This window comes from Physeter macrocephalus, chromosome 13, assembly GCF_002837175.3.
Source record: "Physeter macrocephalus isolate SW-GA chromosome 13, ASM283717v5, whole genome shotgun sequence".
Lineage (NCBI taxonomy): Eukaryota > Metazoa > Chordata > Mammalia > Artiodactyla > Physeteridae > Physeter > Physeter macrocephalus.
This window is the reverse complement of record NC_041226.1, coordinates 30,042,293-30,052,756: the sequence shown is the minus strand read 5'-3', so window position 1 is coordinate 30,052,756 and position 10,464 is coordinate 30,042,293.

The window sequence follows — 10,464 nt, the reverse complement described above, 5'->3', positions numbered from 1 at the left end:
AATCACCCATACTTTACATGCTTTATAAATTAGAAACATAAAAACAAAAGCAACTGTTTCAAGACAGGCTCTAAGACACATCATTATGGGACCTGCAAATGTTACTACAAGCAATGACCTACTACGAAGAAATGCATACCTAACTAGAAAGAAGTCATGCTTTTCCTAATCAAATTTAAATAGAATCTTACAGAGATTTAGCTCATTATTATATGAAATCAGATATGCAAGGGTCAAAACATGTGCTTGAAATACAAATATGTTTAGTAAATGCTATAAAAATAATCTTTTGTTTTTTTTAATGTCTACAGACGATGTTTACACAGTCTTACATAAAATTTTAAAGGCAGATATAATCCTGTTTAATTGTCCTCATTTTCCTATTTAAGAAACAAGATTTCCTAGGTAAACAAGATCACATAGCTTGCATTAGGCAAACAAATTCAAGTCTCATATCCAAGTTAGCTGTCTTTAACCACTTCATCACATAGTTTCAAAAACAAAAAAAAATGTATAGCAAATCTGAGACATAGCTACTATCACACAAATCACAGAAGAGATAACTTTGAGCACTACTAAAAGTGCTTGTCATCCAAGCAAAGAAATTGGGAATAATTTCTCAGGATTCTGTTCTTAAATCGTTTTATTTTAACTTCAACATGGTGAAGCTAGACATTCAATCATTTTCTTTTGCTCTTACATTCCATTAATATTAAGTCACATAGGGTGAAGTAAATTAAGAAATAACAAAGGAATGAAGGCAAAAGAACACTTTGGACTGATATATTTAGAAGCATGTTTGTTAGCTAATGAAGACTTGGAGGTACAACACCTCTAAGTAAACTATGTTATAGTTTGTATAAGAAAAGAGAGGATGGGAGGAAGCCAAAATAAAGATATTTCTCCTATCAGATATCACAGGTGGGACTAAGAATAAAACAATAGGACAAACCATGTAGATGAAAAGAACCATTCATTAGATTGATTTATAGTGTAGTACACTAGGCTACTGTCTCTGTCTTTTGTTCCACCGTACATGATACCATATTTGCCTATTGTATGACATCTGCATCAGGTTGCATTTAAATAAATGTATAACTGCATAATTTGTATAACTTCATTCTAGAATTTGAGATGACTTAATTTTTTTTTTTGAAGTTTCAAGGAAAATCTTTAGGTGTCTTGATGCTATAGCTATCTAATCTTTTCCAGGAGTTCAGACAAAAATATGAAATGATATGTCCTTTAATATTTGAGCAAATTAGCCTCTCTTTGCCTTCCTTTTCCCTCTCTAATTTCTCAAGAAGCTTTTGATAAGTAATCCTCATTTTTCTATCTCTATATACTGTTGTGCCACAAGGCCCATCGTTTTCTGGGTAAAGCTAACTTCCCAGGCCCACTCACCCAAGAAAATAATTTCAAATCCTATATAGATAAAGATGACTCTCCCCATATTTATCTATTTCCAACTTCTTCCATGATCTCAGACTCATATACACTCAAAATCTAATTCTCAATCCCCCTCCCAAACCTGCTCTTTAAGTAATGTTCCCCAATTCAATGTGTTACCTTCACTCACTCATTTGCTCAGGCCCCTAAACTTGGAGTCATTTTAAACTCTTCACTTTTTCTCATTCTTACTTTCCATTCAACAATACATCCTGTCTGCTCCACCTATAACATACATTGTTCCACCTTTCAGTTCTTACCTCTTCTACTAATACCATTCTTGTTTGAGCCACCATCATCTCTCATCTGGACCTCTAAAGTAACCTACGAGCTTGATTACCTGTTTTCATTCTTTTTCTTCTACATTATTCAGTACACAAAAACCATGGTCATTGTTTAAATATTTGTAACTAATCACCTCATATCTCTACTTAAAAGTTCTCAAAGGCTTTCTATTACAGTTAGAATAATAATCCAAATTTATTACAGAGAAATCTCTAAAAGGCTCTTGTGACCCTCTTGACATCATCTCACACTGTTCTTTCTCATTCTGTTCAAACCACATTTAGCTTCTTATCAAAAACATCATGCCTGCCCTGGACTTTATGGCTTGCACTTGGTCCCTCCATATGGAATGCTTGCCTAAAAAAATCCATGTTTGTCTCTCCCTCAGTTCTTTATCTGCTCAATTTTTACCACATAAGAAAGGCCTTATCTGAACACCCAATATAATATACAAGGTTAAACCATATGAGATTGCCAATAGTCATTGGTTTTTGATTTAAGGTCTGTTCAACCCATAGTAATCTTTGCTCTCCATCTCTCTCTGTTTCCCCCCGCCAATATGTTTTTATTGACATTGCAGCACCTAATAATTACCTGACCTTACAGTGAGTTTTCACTGTAAGGTGAAAACTGGGACATATAAACAGTTTTCACTGTTTATATGTTTACCATCTGTCTTCCTCCACTAGATATGAATATAAGCTGCACAAGAACAGGACTTTGTTTTATTTCTTTCAGCAGTGTTTAGCATAGGAAGCAATCAATGAATATTCATTCACTATATCAATTAATTCTCATTTTATAGATTGAAAGTAATAAGCAATTTAACTCTCTCCTTTTGTGGGGCAAAAATTGGAATATCTGTGATAAAAATCACAAATGTATACAACTGCAGACTTTAAGCTTTATTATAATTTTCATATGTTTCATATTTGATTTTTTTATTTCAGTGTTTATTGTTACATATATTGGTGTTTAAATATGGAGTTAATATTTATTCTATGAAATGTATGGAATAAAAGCATAGCAAATCTAGCTATGAAAAAATATGTGTTTCCAGATTTTCTTAGTAAATCATACTGTGTATGAAGCACACTGTCCTGGGATCTGGATGCAAAAAATAAATAAAATCATATACTCTTCATTCAGGAAAAGTAGCTTCTTAGCATTTCAAAAGGTCCATTTTAGTAGTAACATTAAATTCACAACCCAGGAAAAAAGGAGAGTTCCACGGGTCATTTACCTAATATTTTCAAACCTTCTGAGTAAATCATAACACATATTCTCTCTCTTTTTTTCTTTAATTTCTTAGTTTGTTTCTCTGTTTCCAATTTGTTTCCCATATTTATATCTCCTTCTTTATTTCCATGGTTCCAGTATTGGGATTTAAAATTAAAATGTAAAGTAAATATGTAATTGTGAATGAAGTTTTATATTATCAATAGTCAGTTAAACATTTGATGATTTACTGTTTTAACCTTACATATACAACTTCCTATCACACTCCTCAATTAATTTTTTAATTAAATTATTGCAGAGGGTTTATTTTCTGTTATTAAATTTCAGGTTCAAAAAACAAGGAGATTACCAAGTAGTTCTAAAGGAATAACATGCTTTGACTTGCTTAATCTGAGACTGCACATATCACTTTAAAATGTAATGCTTTACATTTTATTCCCAATTAAAAGTCAAGTGTCAGTTTTTTCCTTCTCACTGTTAATTTCTCTCTAGTAAAACTGGTGTTTTCCAAGCTTGTCTAGTAAGTGTCACTGTTCCCTTTACTTTTGTAATTGCCCCAAACTCTTGTCCTTTAAATCCTCTCTGTTGTACTGTCTTTAAAACGGCTCTGGACAGAGAGGGTGAGAAATTGATGTGGTGTGATTTCACCTCTTTACCTAACACTACCCCCACTTTCCTCCATCAAAGTAGTAGAAAAAGTCATGTGGGCAAATCTAACCATACTGAAAGTTATAGAAAATTAAACATGTCTTCACTATTCTTCTTCAGTCCTCTTCAGATATCTGAGGACAGATAAATGACCAAATACTGGGACAAATAAGGGAAGAAATAGCTGAGCCTGAAGGATACCATACCCAAATTTCATCAAGCCTTTTGGATATATCAAGGAAAAACAATATCAGAATACAACATTTTTTTTTTTAGTATTTACAGGTGTCGACATTTTAATATCTTATAATGGAAAATCTCAAACATAAACAAAAACAGAGAAGGTAGCAAAAAGAACCTTCATAACAGCATCAACCAGCTTCAATAATTACCAGCCATGACCAATTTTTTCCTATCTATATCTTTCAGTGATCACTTCCCTTCCCTGCTGGATAATTCTGAAACAATTCTCAAATCCCAAACATCATGGCATTTATTTTGTATAAGTAAATTTTAACAACATATAGAGAATATACACACACATATTAACATGTATAAATGAGCAAATTTAACAAAGAGGAAAACTCTGAATTAGTGTTAATAAATATTGAATTTGCCATTTCAGAATTATTATAGATACCTAGACAATAATTGAAAGTTTGTTCTGCTCCTTGATAATATTGGTACCCTTAATATATTATGAATTGAATTAATCTAGTAGTTCAGTTCTTCTGAATTTGTTGAATGGGTGATTATGTTTTTCTCTCTGCTTCTTTGCTTATCATGTGGAACAATACTAAATCATATGCAACCAAAGATGAAATAATTGAAAATTCTGGTGAACATGATCACCACCAAATTTTCAAAACAAATACCACTAAAAAGATAAATTGTAGAGGTATTAATTCACTTGTTTATTTGTATATCATTTTTTTATTCACATATATATATATATACACACACACACTCAGGATCTTATACTGTGGGTCAGAGTCTGCGCTACATCATGCACTGAAGTGAGAAAGAGAAATATAAATGTTTATGATTTTGAGAGAGATAGTCTAATGCAAGTGTACACTTACAAAACAAAATAAAGAATACTAAGAGAGGCATATTACATGCTCTTAATAGGCAAAGAGAAATAATATATTAATATTAGAAATAGTAATATTAATAGTTCAAAACCATTTGGGGGTTGTTCTTAATTATAGTTTTTGAAAGCATTCTTCATTATGATCTTGCTATAGAAGCATAACTTCTATAATTATTTTGAAGATAGGTTGCCATCAGTCTCAAGATATTTGGTCCCTGTATATCAATAAAATTTTATTTTTTTTTTAAATAGGCTCCTTTCTTAAGAAGCATGTGGTGAAAAAGAGAAACTAACATTCAAAAGTAGTGACAAATTGTATATGTGAACCATAAGGGTTGGGTTAGCCAAGTAGTAGGAAATGTATTCAGAAAGATAAATATTAATAGGGACATAAGTCATAGTATTTATTTCTCAGTTTGTGATGTATTGCAAGTGGGTCAACCAAACAGTATAATTCTAAGGTTAAGGTTATCTTAAATAGAGGGGGGGCTTCCCTGGTGGCGCAGTGGTTGAGAGTCCGCCTGCCGATGCAGGGGACACGGGTTCGTGTCCCGGTCCGGGAAGATCCCACATGCCGTGGAGCGGCTGGGCCCGTGAGCCATGGCCGCTGAGCCTGCGCGTCCGGAGCCTGTGCTCCGCAACGGGAGAGGCCACGACAGTGAGAGGCCCGCTTACCGCAAAAAAATAAAATAAAATAAAAATAAAAATAAAAAATAAATAGAGGGAAATTACATTAAATTATCTTAGATAGTATATTAAAATTATATAATGTGCTTCAGTACAGTGAATAATATGGACAGTTTTATTAATTTCTACTTAAGTTTTGGCACTGTTCTTGTCCATTTTGTCCATTACTGTCTATTGTATCCATTGTCCAACTCCCAACACACACACATAGTCACACACTATAATGCAAGTTCCAGCATGCATTGATTTTGATTTTGGGGGGTCACAAATGTATCCCTGGTACCTAGAAGAGCCCTTGCATTAAGCGTGTGCATTAGCGATGTCGTGAGAATTGAGTGTTTTAGTCTATTCAATACACTTGCAGGAGGGATAGGACAATTAGGTGGCCAAAAAAACCCCACAAAACAGAAACAAAAAACAAATCTTCCAAGTAATATGATTTAGAGATAATGAAAAATAAAAGTTTCTCTCTTGCTTTTGGATCACAAATTGAAAAAAGAAAAACAGTTCTGAGACTTGTCTAAAGCTCTCCCCTAGATCCCATGAGAGATCCCATCAGCAGCAGAATGGAAAGTCGGCAAGCCAACATAAACATAGATGTTTCAAGAGAAGGAGAGAGAAAGAGACAGGGCCATGAGACAGAAAGCTAGATATTCTTGAATACAAAGCAACAGGCAGGTGTGAATTGTCTTGACATACATATTCAGGTGGAATGTCCAAACTGGCTTCACAGTGTTCAAATTGGTTAACAAAAATGTTCCAGTTGGTTAACATGAATGCTCAAATTATCTCCAAAATTGTTTTCATCAAAAAGTTACCAGGGCTTCCCTGGTGGCGCAGTGGTTGAGAGTCCGCCTGCCGATGCAGGGGACACGGGTTCGTGCCCCGGTCCGGGAAGATCCCACATGCCGCGGAGCGGTTAGGCCCATGAGCCATGGCCGCTGAGCCTGTGCATCCAGAGCCTGTGCTCTGCAACGGGAGAGGTCACAACAGTGAGAGGCCCGCATACCACACACACACACACACACAAAGTTATCACAGAAAATTCTTAATTTCTAATCTTACTACTTTAATTCACTATTTGAATCTTTGATAGTATTAAGCACAGAATTTAACAATACATAACATTTCTTTTTGATGTTAATTTTTGTTTCCCAAATTTCTAATTTGTCCTTCTGGGTATAAGCCTAATCTTGTCTTCTCAGTTTCTAATTTTTTTCTTCTGTTTGTTTAAAATTAAAATTATGGCTTCATATTTTCTTTTTGAAAATCCAAACTTTATTTTAAAAATTTATATATAAATAAATTTTGTCTGTAGTGAAATCCCATTCCCATTATTGATTCATTCCTGTTTTTCATAGTGTTAGTTTTTATTTTTTACTACGTCAAATTTTTACTTGCAAACTCACTTTATATTGGGAGTTTCTCTCTCCTCTCATCTCTGTCTGTCTCCTTCTGTTTATTCTCTTTCCTCTCTCCATCAAGGCCATCTTACTTTCACTTTTTGTACATACTCTCCCCTCTCTAGCAATATTGCAGTTGCTCCCCCACACTTCCTAGACCCTAACACAGAATCAGATCTTATAAGCATGTTTATAAGTTACTGCTCTCCAGGGATATTGGTGATTCTGCAGATTCTCCACGAGGTGAATGCACAGCATGGCTCCCATAATGGTTTCCTGGCTATCTTTCTTTGCCAACTTTTTTGGACCATAGTTTTTAATGAAGTCTTAACCCAAGTCAGTATATTGTTAACTTTTTCTTTTCAGCAGTCTTTTATCACAAGAAAAGCTTCACTCCTGCCTTTTCTTTCCTAATCTTACATGGATAATCATTCTACCCTTTTCCCAGGGGAGTCATATTTTCTGGTACCACTGCTTATTTATCAACCAGAGATTAGTACCACTCAACATTTGGTGATTTCATTTTTTTAATTTTCATAAAGATATTTTGCTATATTTAAACTCAGTTATGTATTTCTGGTTTCTTCTTTTCATATATGTTTTTTTCATTCAGTTCTATGTATTTGGAATAGTGGGTGTTTTCTCAGTATATATGCTCTTGGGGCATGTAAGCAGGAAGCTAAACTTGTTTTGCCCAACAGAATGTTAAAATTTAACAATAATGGCAATGTATAGTGTTGGTGTGTGGATGGCAACAAATATGAAAAAATAGACTAGCTAGTATTTCAAAACAGATAAGTGTTTTACGACCTTGTTGATGCAAATTCTTTCCTAATTAGACTTTCCTTATGAGCTCTGTTACAGTTGTTTAACTCAACCCAATGGGATTTCCAGTATTCACAAGTGAAGGCAGACAAACAAATGTACCTGGAGAGAAAGAAAGAACCATATGACAGCTGTTGAAGACAGATTTTGACCATCTGTAATAGAGTGACTACAAAAGGAAGAATAGAGATATTTGAGAATGTGGATTATGTGAGACTATCATAGTACAATATGTAATTTATAATATATATATATATTTAGTCATTCAGATGACCAAACTATATTAATATATATATATTGGGTTGGCCAAAGGTTCGTTCGGGTTTTTCTGTAACATCTTACAGAAAATATTTGGTCTCAGTCCATGGTTACTAGCTCACAGCTCCCAAAACTCTTGGAACTTCCTGAGTGATAAGAGCAATGAAAGCATCTTTTGTCATAATATTTGGTCTTTTGTCTTCAGTTCCTAAAATTGCTTCAGAGCCATAAAAGTAAAATTGGTGTCCTGTTATTCAGTTGGGTCTAGTGTTTCATTAAACAACTGGGTTTATGTTAATGAGGTAACTTTTAGAAAGCACCTAAGTATGAGAGGTGGTTGACAGGGGAATCAATCATGAATAGAGGGGTGGAAATTTTGGTCCCACCCCCTGATTTCCAGGGAGGGGAGATGGGCTGGTGGTTGCATCAATCACCAATGGCCAATGATTTAATAAATCATGTCTATGTAATGAAGCCTCCATAAAAACCCAGAAGGATGGTTTTTGAGAGATTCTAAGTTGATGAATATGTGGAGCTCCAGAGAGATGGCATGGAACCTCTGTGCCCTTTCTCCATAACTTGCCCAATGTATCTCTTGCTTTTGCTCTTACTGAGTTATATCATTTTATAATAAATAGGTCATCTAGTAAGTAAAATGTTTCTCTGAGTTCTGTGAGTGGCTCTAGCAAATGAATTGTACCCTAGGAGGGGTCATTTGAGCCTCCAAGCTACAACTCGTTGGTAAGAAACAGAGGTGACAACCAGGCTTGCAAATGATGTCTGAAGTGAGAGAGGGGCAGTCTTGTGGGACTGAGCCCTTAACCTGTGGGATCCAATGCTATCTCCAGGTCCATAGTGTCATAGTTGAGTTGAATTGTAGGACACCCAACTGGCATCCAAGAACTGCTTGGTGGTGTGGGGTCTAGAACCCAAAATACATAGCAATAATCTATTAACAGAAAATATGTTAGATAAGCAAAACAAAACAAAATTAACCTTAAGAGAATGATATTACTTTAAAATATCTTTAAAAATAATACCACCAAAGTCAAGCAGGATTTTTTTTTTTTTGTACCAGAAATCAATGTAGTGAAGAAAATACTCAAACCATTTGTGTTCAATTATGGCAAAAATCTTTGAGGTCATAGAAAATTGAATATTTAATAATAAAGCAAGATAAAATAATGCAAGATAAAAAAAGAAATATCTTTGGGAAAATGGATCAGTACCAATATCCTGACAATTGCTAAATACATCAGCAATTGAGAGGCTGCTAGAAAATCAAAAGCAAATGGGTCTTTATTAAATAAAATATTTCTACAATGACTCATTCAGCTTTAAGTGAATTTTTGTTTTCAACATCTTTATAGTGAAAAAATACTTTAGAAATTAATTTTAGTATGTTTCACATATTCAGGAATTGTTTCAGTATTCCACTTTTTTATTAGAAAGAGTTTGAATATTTTGAAGACTTGAGTGAAGTGATATACAATAAATGTTGAGTGAATTCTGCCAGTCTGTTAATATGAGACCCAACTGTAAAATGTGATTGAATCACACATCTGCCTCCCAAGAAAACAGCATAATGGTATAATAGAAATTAAGAGAAGGTCAGGACAAAAGAAAGAACTGAACATGCCCATGTTGTGAGGTGATTTTCTGTGAGTCTCCTGCATGTCTACATGTCTTGTGAGTAGAGTCATTCACTGTATTTGTTGTGAACTGTCTTTTCAGATATATTTGTATAACTAGCATCTTGGAAAAAAGAACTAGTGCCTCCCTGTAGAGAAAAAGGCAGGCTCATTTACTATTCAGGATAATACAGTGTCTCTCTCCAGTTCAAAAGTCAGGTATACTTGCTACTTGCTGCCTATTATAAAAGATTCAGCTTTCTTATGCTCAGGGTTCCCCTGCTACAATGTATCACGGTATGTGCAGCCATGAGCTTTTCCTCTTCATTTCGCCTTATGTGAATTGGGGCTCCAGAAACTGGTGAAAATACTAACATTGGCTACTGTTAGCTGCAAAGTCCTTTCCTTTTACCCAGAGGTCTTTTGTACTTTGTCATCATTTATGAAACTGTGGCAGGCAAATTTCACAGTGCTTGAGAGCCAAAGTTTGTTTTAATTGCAAATGTGGTAGCATTTGGGAGAGGTATTAGGAGAAAAGAAAGAAATACTCATGATTGTACTGCATTTCTACAATCAGGCTACTTTATAACAGGGTAAAATCACCCAAAGGGGAATATTTTGGTGAATTACAAATGAAACCCACCCTCATAATCAGGTAGAGAATAAAATCAAGTGTACTATAGAAGGGATAACTTTCAGCCAATAGTTGTAATATTTTAGAGACATGTTAGGTGTTGACAAAGGAGATACTTTCATAGTACACCATAAATCCTGCAGAATGGTAGGACTCGTCTTTGACAAAGCTTTCCAAAACTTGCTATTGCAAATATATCTAAATTTAAAGAAGCATATTCTTGAACACAAAATATACTTCATCAACATAAAGTTATAGCAATAAAAATCAAGGAAAAAAGAGAAATAGATAGTGTTAAAAGGTTAACTGAGG